This window comes from Tiliqua scincoides, chromosome 1 (genome assembly GCF_035046505.1).
Source record: "Tiliqua scincoides isolate rTilSci1 chromosome 1, rTilSci1.hap2, whole genome shotgun sequence".
NCBI lineage: Eukaryota > Metazoa > Chordata > Lepidosauria > Squamata > Scincidae > Tiliqua > Tiliqua scincoides.
Window position 1 is genome coordinate 246,173,068 of NC_089821.1, and position 13,390 is coordinate 246,186,457.

A 13,390-nucleotide genomic window follows, 5' to 3' on the forward strand; every position below is an offset into this window, starting at 1 on the left:
ATTTTCTTTTGTCTGTCCTAACCCGCCCAACACTCAATTTTAGTGGATGTCCCCTGGTTCTGGTATTATGTGAGAGTGTAAAGAGCATCTCCCTATCCACTCTGTCCATCCCCTGCATAATTTTGTATGTCTCAATCATGTCCCCCCTCAGGCGTCTCTTTTCTAGGCTGAAGAGGCCCAAACGCCATAGCCTTTCCTCATAAGGAAGGTGCCCCAGCCCCGTAATCAACTTAGTCACTCTCTTTTGCACCTTTTCCATTTCCACTATGTCTTTTTTGAGATGCGGCGACCAGAACTGGACACAATACTCCAGGTGTGGCCTTACCATCGATTTGTACAACGGCATTATAATACTAGACGTTTTGTTCTCAATACCCTTCCTAATGATCCCAAGCATAGAATTGGCCTTCTTCACTGCCGTCGCACATTGGGTCGACACTTTCATTGACCTTTCCACCACCACCCCAAGATCTCTCTCCTGATCTGTCACAGACAGCTCAGAACCCATCAGCCTATATCTAAAGTTTTGATTTTTTGCCCCAATGTGCATGACTTTACACTTACTGACATTGAAGCGCATCTGCCATTTTGCTGCCCATTCTGCCAGTCTGGAGAGATCCTTCTGGAGCTCCTCACAATCACTTCTGGTCTTCACCACTCGGAAAAGTTTGGTGTCGTCTGCAAACTTAGCCACTTCACTGCTCAACCCTGTCTCCAGGTCATTTATGAAGAGGTTGAAAAGCACCGGTCCCAGGACAGATCCTTGGGGCACACCTCATCTTCCTCTCTAAAGATATGCCTGGTGTTTTTCATGCAATTTGTCTAATGTATGCTGTTGTAGTTTAACCTAATTAACCTAACGTCATGTCCTGTACTAATTGGGCTCCATTTCCAAGATTTTTTAGCATAAATGCTCATACCTCAAAATACCTATCTATCTGATTGCAAACACAAGCATGACAAGTTGTTAAATGTGTGTCACTAGGACAAATGTTTCACAAGTCTTTCAGCTCCAGGTACTGGCCACAATCCAAAGCAGAGTTAATTTCAGTGGGTGTACTTAATGATCTTTACTGGATTGCAGCCACTGAATGATCCTTCTGCTTGTTTATCAGCATTTAAAAGTTATTAAAAAAATTATATTCTGATTGTGTGCTTATCCACCTATTTGTCAATATCAGAGAGTTTTCCTTCTTTCATCTTTGGTTTTTTCCCCTCACATAAAAACCTTGCTGGATCAGCCCAAGGCCCCATCTAGTTCCACTTTCTGTATTTCACAGTGGCCCACCAGATGCTTCAGGGAGCATTCAAGACAAGAAGATACTCGTACCCAGTTGCCAGTCCCCTGCATCTGGCATTCAGAGATAAGCTAACACTAAAACTTGGAGGTTGCATTTGGTCAGCATGGCTTGTAACCCGTGATGGACTTTTCCTCCATAAATCTGTTCAATCCCCTTTTAATGACATCTAGGCCTGATGCCATCACTACAGCCTGTGGAAAGGTGTTCCAGAGATTGAGACTACAATTCTATCCACATTTACCTGGGAGTAAACCTCATTGACTATAATGGGACTTACTTCTGAGTAGACATGCATAGGATTGGGCTCTAAATATACACTGGGTTAAATAAATTATCTTTTGTCTGTTGTAACTCTCTCAGCAATCAATTTTAGTGGATGTCCCCTGGTTCTGGTGTTGTGTGAGAAGGAAAAGAACTTCCTTCTGTTCATCCAATGCAAATTTTTTATCAGTCAATCATATCCCCCTTCAGATACCTTCCTTCTAGACCAGGGGTGTCCAAACTTTTTGGCAGGAGGGCCACATCATCTCTCTGACACTGTGTCAGGGGCCGGGAAAATAATTTACATTTCAAATTTGAATAAATTTACATAAATGAATATATCAGATGGAACTTATATGAATGAATGAAGGTCTTGCAGTAGCTCAAGGCATATAAAAGGTGTTGCACAAAGCAAGGCCAGTCTTTCCTTTACTGCTGCTGCTGCATCACAAATGTGAAAAAGCAAGCATCCACAGCTCACGTGAGAGGTTGAACAGTTGGCCATCATGCTGAGAGCAGTTGCATCAGGCCAGTGTGGGCTCCAGCAGGTCTTTGGAGGGCCAGAGGCTCATTGGAGACTGTGGGCTCCCTGAGGGCCGGATTGGGAGTCCTCAAGGGCCGCAAGTGGCCCCAGGGCCGGGGTTTGGGCACCCCTGTTCTAAACCATGGGTATCCAAACATTTTGGCAGGAGGGCCACAGCATCTCTTTGACACTGTGTCAGGGGAAAAAAGAATTAATTTACATTTAAAATTTGAATAAATTTACATAAATGAATTTCTTAGAGATGGAACTTTTATGAATGAATGGAGGTCTTGCAGTAGCTCAAGGCCTATAAAAGGCCTTGCACAAAGCAAGGCCAGCCTTGCTTCTGCCGCCATTGCTGCATCACAGACAAGAAACAGCAAGCAGTGGAGGGAGCCCTCATCCCACAGCTCAGGTGAGAGGTTGAACAGTCGTCCTCACGCTGAGAGCAGTTGCGTCAGGCCGGAGAATTGTCTCCGGAAGGCCAGAAGGTCACTGGAGACTGCGTGCTCCCTGCAGGCCAAATTGGGAGCACCCGAGGGCCGCAAGTGGCCCCCGGATTGGGCTTCGGGCACCCCTGTTCTAGACTGAAGAGCCCCAAACACTGTAGCCATTCCTCATAAGGGAGGTGCCCTGACTCACAAATCATTTTGGTTGCTCCCTTCTACACTTTTTCAAATTCCACTATATCCTTTTTGAGATGCGGTGACCAGAACTAGTCGCAATCCTCCAGATATGGCCTTACAATTGGTTTATACTATGGCATAATAATATTGGCAATTTTTTAATGATCCTGAGCATGCCAACATCACAGGAAATGTGTTTTTAGAGATCTCTTCAAGGGCTTTCTCCTGTTCTTCATCCCAGCAAAACTAGCGGTGTATAAAAGGGGCAAATGTCTGGTTGTGAATGTGTTTGCTGCAACTCTTTATTACTGAAGAAGCCTGTCTCCCAAAAGCAAAGAGCAGCTCAGTTAACTTGAGATGAAGAAACATAAACTGTAGTGCAGTGTTTCTCAAACTGTTGGTCAGGACCCACTAGGCGGGTTGAAAGCCAATTTCAGGTGGTTCCCCATTCATTTCAATATTTATTTTTAATATATTAGACTTGATATTCCCATGGAATGTGACTGCATTTGGGGAAATGTTAGAGATCTATACTTTTAACAGGCTACTATGTATATGCTTTTAACAATGATAGTCAATGGGGTTTACTCCTGGGTAAGTGTGGGTAGGATTGCAGCTTAGGATTGTTAAAAATTGTCCTGATTGATTATGTCACTTCCAATCATATCACTTCTGGTGGGTCCTGACAGATTCTCATTCTAAAAAGGTGGGTCCTTCTGCTAAAAGTTTGAGCACAACTGTGTGTAGTATAGTGTAGTGTGTAGTGTAGTGTAATTTATTTATAAGACTTCTACGCTGCCTTTTGATTGATCTGCAAGGTGGTTTATGATGGGTTACACTAATAATAATTACATAAGCAACCCCCCATACAACACTTCAATAGTCCTTACCCTCTATCTCTGGCAGATGCCACAGGGTGCTTCCCTTTGCGTCTGCTGTCCCTGGGAAACTGACAATTGGAGCAGAAAGTTCTTTCATGGCAGGGAAGGGAAAAGCAAGCTCCTTCCCCGGCTGATAGCTGCAGCCCTGCTGGCCCTCACCTTGACACAAAGCTATGTATGCTTCATTGGCATCTAAAAAAAATAGTTTAATATGAACATATATATTAAAGATTTTAACTGAGGTGAGCTGCTGCTGACACAGCCGAAAATTATGACTGCCCCAAAATGAATTCATTTCAAGCATATCATTTGCAAAAAAAGGACATATGTGAGCATAATTTTTTTTAATGGTCTGAAAAAAATCAAGTTAGAAGGAAATGAGATATTCTTAAGAAAGAAAAGATAATGAACTCAAGATCTTTGGCCAAATGGAGAACTTTGCAATCTGTGTTCATGAATAGACTGAAAACATCTTATTTTAGCTGCTCAGAATCAGATACGCTCAGTGGGAAGTCAGAGGTGAGAGTCAAGGGTCTCATGAAGACAGGGAGTAAGACTGTCTCATCTACATCCCCATAACTCTTCAAAAGCCAGACAACCACAAGCCTCACTGAACAATAACATCAAAGAATGACTGTGAAAAGGAGAAAGAGCTATTTGGGATCAAAGCACTCTAGTGTCCTAACAATGGTATCATACCACTGCAGACAAGAGGCCAGCCTGAATAACAGAATCTCAGTGAACATGTCAATCCAGAATCAATCTTTGTTAAATGGAGATAAGAACTCCCTGTACCTAACCATACAGGATGGCATTTCTCAGAATATCCTGCTGTATAAGTGGCTACAAAATTGGAATTTTTTGAGGAACAGCTGGGTGAAGTGCTTGAAGAAAGCTATGTTCAATTCCACAGGCTTCCTGGATAATGCTTCGTAAGCACCATCACATTTGACTTCACTTGACTCTCCACTCTTATGGGCTTTCTGAAAGCAATCACTTCTTTGCTTATATAATGACCACTATGCTTTGCCTTATCTGTTCTTTGCTTTCCAGGATCTCCCTGTGCTCCAGATTGTACTGGAAAGGCAGAACTATCTTATTAATTTTTGTTATTCTCAGAAGCAACATACAGTATATGTTTCTCAGAGTATACGCTAAGGATGTGCTTGGCCAGTGCAGTGTTTATGACCCTAGCATGTTTGCACCTCTTTAGGAGAAAGCTGCACCAGCCCACGGAGGTCAGATCTAGCCTCCGTGATGGCGGGGGGCATGGGGAGGGTGGGGAGGAGGCGTTTCAGTGGAGGGAGAGGGCGGGCCTGTGGGTGGACGGGCAGGGAGCAAGAGGTGGGGCCAGGATCTGGCGGTTGTGCTGGATCTGTCTCCAGGCTACTCCGTTCTGCTTGTCAGGTGGCGCAGATTCGAGGAGACCCATTGGGGCCGTTGTGGCTCTCCCCAGGGTAAGTGGAATTTTTTCACCTTGCCTCAGGCCAAGCCTCAGCCAGCCCAAAACTTGCGCTGGATACAGTGCAGGCCCGCTAGCCTGCCTGTTGCAGCACAAGTTACGATTACGCTGTCACTTGCTTTTTTGCTCCTCGGGGGCTTTTGCAAGATGAGCCCTTTCTGTAAAGTCTGACTTCTTAATTGCTAGTGTTTGCTCCAGTCCCTTGTTTATGTTTTGAAAAAGTGGGAAATTTGGTGCCCAAATCTATTCAACTTTCCAGCCCTGATGCAGCCTCAGTGCAGCCCCAAGGTAAGGGGACAAATGATGCCTTACCTTGAGGAGCCTCTATGACTGTCCCTTTGGTACGGGATGCAGTACACACCTGTTAGCACAGCTGCATCAGTGCTGGAAAGGTGGATAGAACAGGGCCCCTGGTTCAGTGGACAGCACCCTCATCATGTGACATTTTTTTTAAATTCAGTGTCCCTTGTATAACTTGAATGTTTGCTTCCAGTGTTTTGCAAACATTTGAGGCAGCTTCTAGGCTCCTGGCCAGATAATGTGGAACACATCTGGTTTCTCCTGGAATGTCAGATTAGTTGATAGCAAGACATTGCAAAGCTCCTCTGATTAATTTTCCTAGTCATACTGAAACTCTCAAGTGTTTCACCTCTCACCTCCAAATGTGCTCTCAACCTGCACCTTACAGCTATTTTCTCTGCTGTTAGCCTTTGAAGGTGGCCAGGCAAGAAGGCAGACAAACCAGTGGGAGCGGAAGATCCCTATGCTTAAGACACCATATCAGAATTTTTTTTGCATTTGTATCTCTGCAACTTTGAGAGGCAGAACCTGAGGGCCAGGGAAAGAGGTTGCTGGGATGTAGGAGTTTTTAACAAGAGCCCCAGAACTGTATGGAAAGTCTCAATGGTGGTGTGTATTAGTTGCTGGGCTGTGTGCTACTCATCCCTGCTTTAGTGCCTTACCCAGATGGTCAGATTTCAAGATTGCACTTGGACACCTGCTCTTCAGAATGAATTATTTATTTTTGAAATTTATATCCCACCTTTCTATCCAATGAAGGACATTCATATATAAAAGGACACTTTCCCACAAAGGTTTCAAAAGTGTGAGAAGCAAGACAGTTGCTACTGTATGAATCTCTGAAAGACAACTGGATTTCAATATTCATTTCACAGTCCCTCTCACCTCAGCCTCATTTCAGACAATATTCCTTTTTGATACTTTTACTTAAATGCCTATATTCATTTACTTTTTCTCCTTGATCTTGGTGAGTTTGAGTTTTTGAACAAGCTGATGGATTTTGTAAAGGGTGACCCATCTGGTCTCCAAAACGCACTGGAAATAAGCTGGCCAGTCACATTACAAATGACATAAGGAGGTGTTCATGCTTCTGTATTTTGTATTTCTGCCATTCTGGGGTGATGAGCAGAGAGAGTACTTGAACATCACTGTAGAGACTTGTATCCAGTTGTAGGATAGGTCATGTATCTTTCTCATAGGGACATATGCAAGTTGTCCCGCCCGCATGCATACCCCAGAAATGCTGTGAGTTGAAATGCAGCTAATATAACTGCTTTTTGATGTTTCTTGCATTGTGCAGAGACTTCAGTTGGAGCCATCTCCATTAAAAGTCTTGCTTTTTCCAGCAAGTTAAAGGCCAAAATTGGATTCCTTTACTTCTGTAGGTTGATAATTTATGAATTGACTAGAGGTGGCGGAGGTGGTGAAGATTTTAATATGATTACTTGTGGCATGATATACTCCATTTGTTGTTTAGCAGTATTATAATCATTCCCTGTCTATGCTGTTCTGAAACGACAAGAAAAATACAATTTTGTATTATTTCATTCTTTGATGAAAATGCCTGCCTAAGGAAAGCTATCATGCTGTGCCTACTCGTTGCTTATAAATGTATGACAAATCATTGAGTGAAAGGAAGTTCAGCAGCAATGTAATGGGTTGTTAACTTGTGACTCTCTATAAGAGAATGATGATTCTGGCAGCATTTGATTTGTGCTAGACGAGCATCAGTGCCTGAAAAATCAAGACTCAATAGCAACAAAATGCATTTCTGAACTACCTGAAAGAAATAAATTGCCACTAAAAGTATTGAGCCAATATTGATGATTTTTAAAATCTGATATGTTTACACACCACACTCTTTTTATTTTACATTTTGGAAAATGCTGAAATATGATCTCAAGAGTCACAGAAGTGTGAAGCTGGAAGAACACAGAGATAGTTTAACATCTTCTTAAGAGGCCAAATCCTCCACAGACATTGCCCATAATAGGATATCCATATAACCAGGATTTCATATATTCTACTTGTTTGCTTGGTTGCTATACAACTTTGGTCAGTAACTAGCTATGGCAGAGGGCATCTCTGAGGGTGTCCTTTCCCACTGCTGAATGAGATGAGTAAAGGCTGTCTTAAAGGCTGATGAGGTGATACTGAGATTCTTTGAGCTCTGTTTTGGAGGCCAAGTTTTGGAAGTTCACCTCTATTTTGTTGGGGAGAACTTAGAGCTCCAAATTTGTTTCTGAATGTGGACCCAGACAACGTGTGATGCCTCTGCTGTGGGGAAAGGATTGAGGGCCTAATCCTGCCCAATTTTCCAGTGCTGGTGCAGCCATGTTAATGGGGCATGAGCTACATCCTGCAGTGTGGGGGGCAGTCACAAAGGCCTCCTCAAGGTATGGGAACATTTGTTCTCTTACCTTGGGGCTGCATTGGTGCTGGAAAATTGGATAAGATTGGGCCCTAAACCTTGCCTTCCTCAGAAGGTAACTGCTGGCAAAAGTAGTGTCTCGTAGTCCTTGATTCCTCTCTTTCCCCCACCCCAATCTCCCATCAGGATATGGATCTGTCTCGTTTGCGCTGATTGCTTTAATTTTAAATTGAAGCTTCTATGATACTATTTCTTGTAAACAGTTTTCTTAGTCCTATAGCCTGGTAATGTGGAGTGGAAATCGGGAACACAAATTAATGCCCTCTCCAGACTGTAACGGATGAGTCATTGCCTCCTGAGGAGAAGCAGGCAGAAAACAACAAAATTAAAGAGAAAATGCAAGCAAGGTAGCCCACGCTTTAGTCTTCTGCTGTCTTTCCTATCACTGCTGTGATGGTTGGGAGACTAGAAGAGAGATATGTGGATGTGAATACAGAGGGTACGAGACAAAAATAAGTCTGCTGGGTTCCTTAAATTACCTAAGAACATAAGAACAGCCCCACTGGATCAGGCCATAGGCCCATCTAGTCCAGCTTCCCGTATCTCGCAGTGGCCCACCAAATGCCCCAGGAAGCACACCAGATACCAAGAGACCTCATCCTGGTGCCCTCCCTTGCATCTGGCATCCTGACATAGCCCATTTCTTAAATCAGGAGGTTGCGCATACACATCATGGCTTGTAACCCGTAATAGATTTTTCCTCCAGAAACTTGTCCAATCCCCTTTTAAAGACGTCCAGGCCAGACGCCATCACCACATCCTGCGGCAAGGAGTTCCACAGACCAACCACACGATGAGTAAAGAAATACTTTCTTTTGTCTTTTCTAACTCTCCCAACACTCAATTTTAGTGGATGTCCCCTGGTTCTGGTGTTATGTAAGAACCTGTTGCCTTACATTACCTGGCTTCCTCCCTTCTTCCCATTTTCAGTTTTAGTCTCACCAGTTGCCACAACCACAAAATATGGGAATTGACAGAATTTGCTGTAAAGTTCTGCCTTTCATTTATTCATTCTTTCTTTTGTCAAAACATCACTTTGAGTTGAAACGAGGAGCCAGTTCAGGGCCCAATCCTATCCGACTTTCCAGCACTGGGGCAGCCGCAGTGCAGTCCCAAGGTAAGGGAACAAATGTTCCCATACCTTGAGGAGGCCTCTAAGACTGCCTCCCCAACACAAGAAGCAGTGCATATCCCATAGGCACAGCAGCACTGGCACTGGAAAATTGGATAGGATTGGGCCCTTAGTTGGTAAAGAATGTGAGTTAAATGGAGAGTGGAAAGTCCAAGCTAATAACCTGGGGATCGTGTTGGACATGCTGTTTCTGAGCACTTTACCAAGCACTTTTCAAAGTTAACCCAACTGTAGATTGCATCAAATCCAAATCCAATTAGGATGTCAATAACGCATGAATAACTATGGTTGTATAGTTTTGAGTGATTGAGTTGTATGAAGGGGATAGGAGCAAACTTGTTGGTTCTAAAGCAGGGGCTGGCAACCTTCCTTTGCATGGGACCAGGCACTGAGTCTGTCAATAGCAAGAATGCATGCACATTTGATACACATGTGTGAACCTCCCAATTACGCCACAGAACTAAGAAAAAAGGAACAAAGATGAATCCAGCATGAAGAGAGGGATGTGTGGGGGTGCAATCTGTACGAGGACCCAGGGTAAAAAAAAACAGGGGCACATGAACCAAAGGAGAGGCCCCAGAAGTTTCCTGGGATCTTATATTTTCCAATCTCATCTGGACTCACTGCCCAGACAGGATGCTGGGGGAACTACCATGGGCACATGGTGGCTGCTGCTGCCACAAGCTGTATCTGCCATAATGCCTACATGACACTCCTTAACACAGTGCCAAATCTGGGAAGAAACTGACCTGCTCTTTGGCTTGTGGATCTGCTTACCATGAAGGAGCTCAGGAACACAACTGCAGGACTATTGAGTGGGTGAAGAACTGAAGAGACCTGTGTTGGGTATTTTATCTTGGAAGGGGGCGTAAGATTCAACAGCAGAATTTGCCTCTGTCTATGCCTCTCCTCCAGAGCCCAGTCTGGCCCATGGTTTGTGCTCCCGCTGCCTAAGTCCACCTCTTCCCTGCTTCCCTCATCCTGAAAAGGCTCACTACTGGCTAACAGTGTGACCACTGGCGGTTCCAGTCCATCGTCTTCCCAGGGCTGAGGCCCAGCACTGACTGTCACTGGCCTCAGTGCTAGTCCGGTGCTCTTACTGCCAGTATTGGAGTGCCTTATGGCACTTTTTACAACACCTGGAGCCAGCAGTATGTGTAGATGGGAAGATTGGGGGGATGTCCCAATGGTCCCACAGCAATTGCGGTGTTGCAGACACCCAGGTACACATACCTGGGGGGCTGTGCAGCCTCCCAGAGGCTCCTGGAGGCTCACACCCCCCTCCGCAAGCCTCCACTGCAGTGGGAGTCCACTTCCGGTTTGCAGTTGCAGCTCCAGGGTGCAGAGTTTCTGAACCTGGAAGTGGGTTCCAACAGCAAATCAAAACCCACTGCAGTGGAGGGGAGGCTTGCAGAGGGGGCTTCGAGCTTCCAGGACCTTCCGGGGGGCTGCACAGTCCCCTCAGGTATGTGTACATGTGCCTGGGTGCCAACAGCGCTGCTATCGCCATGGTGCTGTTGGGACATCCCCCCCATCCTCCCCATCTACACTTACCTTAAGGGGAAAGTGACCCATTCCATTTTGCAGTGGACCAAGGCAAGGTCACCTACTCATGAGGACATGCGAACATGCTGGTTTAGTTTCCATAGGGCTGTCAGCTTGTCATTTTCCATAAGGAAAATACATTTTCATTATCAGCTATCAGTTTGTTAGTTTCGTGACCCACCAAAAATCAGGAACCACTGGTCTGTACCATAACAGCAAAGCAAAATGCATTGTTGTTTGGTGTCAAATACGACTATAGTGAGAAACTAGCTGTGAAGTCCAATGGAAACAAAAGCTATGTACCTGGATAAAAGAAATCCTAAACTCAAAAACTACCACTGAATGCTTTGGATTAGCTGAGTCATAATTTTGCCCTGTAACAGAGAGCCTGAAATATTGTTAGAAAGTAAACTTCAGTATCATAGAATATAATATAAAAGAGCAGAAGTCCCAGTTAATTAAAGCAACATAATAAGGCATATTGCAAGGGCAGCTTATGCTTTATTAAACATACTTTGCAGCTTCATATGAAGGTGAAGAAGCTTCAAGTGGGAATAATGCCACCTTCTTTGATTTATCTTTCCTATCTGTCCAGTCCAGACCTTCTTGCATTCTCACTTTCAGCAGCAATAGGTATCATTCTCAAGCAATAATTTCTTCATTTTTTTTCCACACAGGTCTTGTGCTCCAGTTTTTTACTGTTTAGAGGATATTGCTCTATTCATCCTTAGCTTCATAGCTTCTTTTATGTTTGCCTACCACCACTGCCATCTTTCAAGCTGTGAAACTTAAAGATAAGACATTCTGCATCCGATTATCCTCCCACTATTTATTGCTGGCATCTCTCCCTCTTGCAATTTGGAAATATTTTGCATGTTTGCTGACAGTTTTCCCTGCTCTAGTTTACCAATCACTGTCATAGAATTAAAAGGAGGAACATATCAATGACTCTTGAAGCATAAGCCATAACCAATACTAGATTATTTATCTTCCAATCTGTTCAGAATTATTATGCTGTTAACTATAAAAGTAAAAAAAAAAAAAAAATTCTAGAATCTCAAAATTTTGCAGATACAGTTGGAAAATATCTAAAAAGAGAAGTGACAAACAATCGGACCAGGAAGGAATGCTAAGCATAAGAAAACACAAACAACAGGTAGCAATCAATACAGTTTCAAAATAATTAAGTGGACTTGCAGAAGCAAAACAAATCATTTGTCTAAATAGCTCAGCATTTAAACTACAATGAAAGAATGTTCACAAGACCCACTCCAGAATTTGTATCAGATAGTGATATTTTGAAGTCGCCTAGGAGCGCACGTACCTCCTCAGATACCTCCAGGAAAGAAAACAAACACTGCATAAAATACTCCTTCACACCTGCTATACAATCAAGTGTTGGCCCTTTGTTTTATTTATTACGTTTAGATCTCACTTTTTCTCCATGCAGCTCAGGGGCAGCACAGATGGGACTATCCCAATTACTGTCTCTTCAACCATGTGCGGTAGATTAGGTAGCCATTTTCAATCACTGTGCCGTGGCACACTGGTGTGCCTCGAATGGTTCCCAGGTGTGCCGCAGGAATTTGGGAAGGGGTCATTTACTAGCAGGACCATTGGACAGCATGAACTCCCCATTGACAGCACAGTGTGACTTGCCAATAGTCAAAAGACTGACGGTGTGCCTTGACCATTTCATTGCCTTGCTGGTGTGCCATGAGATGAAAAGGGTTGAAAATCACTGGGTCATGGCTTATGCTTCAAGAGTCATTGATATGTTCCTGCTTTTAATTCTGTGACAGTGATTAGTATACTAGAGTAGTGAAAGCTGTGAGCATACATGCAAAATATTTCCATACTGCAAGAGGGAGAGGCTATGAGATATAGCATTTTATCCATATTTTACCCATGAAGCAGTGAGCTCCATGGGAGAATGTAAATTTGGACCCAGGTCTCTCAACACTCTATCCATTGCACTAGCAGTTTCCACACTATTCCAGGGTTTGCTTGAAGCTTATTAGGGGTTCCTCAATGAGAAGATCAACAATGGCAAATTAAATTCAGCTTGTCCACAGTTATTGATCATATAGCAATAGGGAATGCTGAATGTTCTAGAGCAGGGGTCTCCAAACGTTTTGGCCAGAGGGCCGCATCAAATATCTGGCATGGTGTTGCAGGCCGGAAAAAAAATTTAAATATAAAATTTATATAAATAAATTAGAGATGGAACTTAGATGAGTAAATGAATGAATGAATGAATGAATGAATGAATGGGCTCTGGTCGTGTTCAGTTGTGTGGGCAGAGTCTTTCAGGGGACAAGAGCCTGGCTGCGGGCCAGATAGAGGCTTGCTGCGGGCCACATCTGGCCCCCTGGCCAGGGTTTGGAGACCCCTGTTCTATAGCACAGTTTCAGTTTATGTGAAGCACTGGTGAGATTCAATAAGCTTCACCAGTGCTCTGTGCACCTTGACCATGCACTAGACTAGCGTCTTCTGCAAGATGCAAGGATTCAACAGCAAATGTGCAGAGACTCCTTCAGCAGATTAGCTGACGTGAGTTTCTTAAAAATATAAAGTTGGAAAACCACTACATTACATCTACTGATTTGACCCTTGGGTTAATCAATAAATACCTATGATATGAAAAAAAAACCATCATGGCATTCTCATAAGCAGTACCCTTGAAGAAGCTTCCACTGAGGATTTTATGGGGCTTCCCCTACACCTTCCTTTCTGGATAAAATTAAACATACCATCATGGAAATGGGAAGGGGTCTTTCAAACAGACAAAGATGCCTGCCCTTGATTTGAGCACTGAGCACAGAGTGTCAAAAACTTCCCAGTAAAATGCTATTTTTAGCACATATTATCATCGAGACATTGCTCTCAAACTTCCTCCACTACTTCAGCCAATCTCATGCTTTGTAT

The 13,390-nt window shown here is 43.7% G+C and overlaps 1 protein-coding gene across 1 annotated transcript in view; it reads right to left on the reverse strand.

The window, feature by feature from the left end:
• ALK (ALK receptor tyrosine kinase) overlaps positions 1–13,390 on the reverse strand; it is a 690,171-nt gene that overhangs the window by 627,644 nt on the left and 49,137 nt on the right. The gene's annotated exons all lie outside the window — the stretch shown is intronic.